We start from the raw sequence: 1,544 nt of genomic DNA on the forward strand, positions 1-1,544 counted from the left end.
CATGCGTCACCACACCCTGCAGGTTGATAGGGATATAAAGCTCCAGATGGCTCCGTCCAGCTTTGCTGCAGTGAGAGTGACTGTTGGTGACTGTTGTTGTATGGGGTCACCTGGAGCACACTTCTCATGTTAATGTTTTTAGCATCTACGGAGGAAAGTAGACTGATAGGTGATATCACAGTCATTCCTAGCTCTGAGTTACAGATTCATAAGGTTATTTGAAAATTTAACTTAACTTAATATTGAGTAATTTCTTAAGTTCATTTTAACATTTCCCATACATAGTTCAACAAAACATCAAGAATATTTATGTTGATTTAATTGATTAGTAAAAACAGAAGGGAAACAGTTTTATCTAGTTATTCTTCCATTTAGCTTTCCTTTCAGAGAATTTGTATGTAGTCATGACTACTTTAAAGACACATACAGTCTGAGAAATATGATACTAGGTGATTTGGTCATTGTGAACATGAGAGAATATTCACACAACCCAAGATGGCTACTGTGTAACTAACCAATATATCAACCCCAACCCCGGCACCCCTTGAATTGAACTCAGGTCATGGTGCACAAATGCTAGGCAAGCTGTCTACCATAAAACTACATCCATAGCTCCAGTTATGCATTCTTAAGGGAATAACAGTAAGTAGTGCTTAAGATATCATTGTGGAGTGGTTGTTGACCTAAGTGTTGTCACATGGCATATCACTATATGAGGAGTTTATATCACATATTTTAAAAAGTGACAGCTTTCTCTCTACTAATGTTAAAAATGCTTACATCATAAGTTGATAGCATTCTTAAAAATACTAGGTGCTTACTTGGTTTTTTTTGTTGTTTGGGTTTTTTGTTGTTTGCTTCTTTGTTTATTTTTGAGATTTCTTTACGGAGCCCTGGCTGTCCTTGCTCTGTAGACCAGGCTGGCCTTGAACTCAGGCTCCACCTTCCTCTGCCTCCTGGGACCAAAGGCTTGTGCCACTGCTACCAGGAACATTTGTTTGTTTACCTCTAAGAATTTCAGATAGTCAAAAATTAAAAATTAATAAAAATTCCAAACATAAAAAAGTTGAAAATGGTATGCCTTCCTTTTTATATTCAGGGAGTGCTAATATTTGACCACATTTCCCTCTCTGTGCATGCACCAGAGAAAGTGAGTGGTATGCTTTATGACTTCTTATTAGCTATTCTTACAGTCTGTGTTAGCAAGTAGATTTTTGGGTTCTGACAGTCTCTTCCCCCATGTTGAAGCCATGTGAGGGTCGCCCACCTGCACTGTGGTGTATTTTGTGCAGCCATGGAATAGCAGTGTTTTTTTGGAGTATATCTTCTGTGTATGACATGATGTAAAAGACTTATGAGAGATATTTTTAAAAGGTTTTTTTTTTTTACTGATTTTTATTGAGCTCTACATTTTTCTCTACTCCTCTTCCTGCCCCTCCCCTCCCCTTCAACCCTCTCCCAAGGTCCCCATGCTCCCAATATACTCAGGAGATCTTGTCTTTTTCTACTTTCCATGTAGATTAGATCTATGTATGTCTCTCTTT

At 38.0% G+C, this 1,544-nt stretch overlaps 1 protein-coding gene across 1 annotated transcript in view; it reads left to right on the forward strand.

Moving 5' to 3' along the window:
- Hipk3 (homeodomain interacting protein kinase 3) overlaps window positions 1-1,544 on the forward strand; it is an 88,210-nt gene that overhangs the window by 70,258 nt on the left and 16,408 nt on the right. The window lies entirely within an intron of this gene.

This window comes from Microtus ochrogaster (genome assembly GCF_000317375.1).
Source record: "Microtus ochrogaster isolate Prairie Vole_2 chromosome 14 unlocalized genomic scaffold, MicOch1.0 chr14_random_1, whole genome shotgun sequence".
In the NCBI taxonomy this organism is placed as follows: Eukaryota; Metazoa; Chordata; class Mammalia; order Rodentia; family Cricetidae; genus Microtus; species Microtus ochrogaster.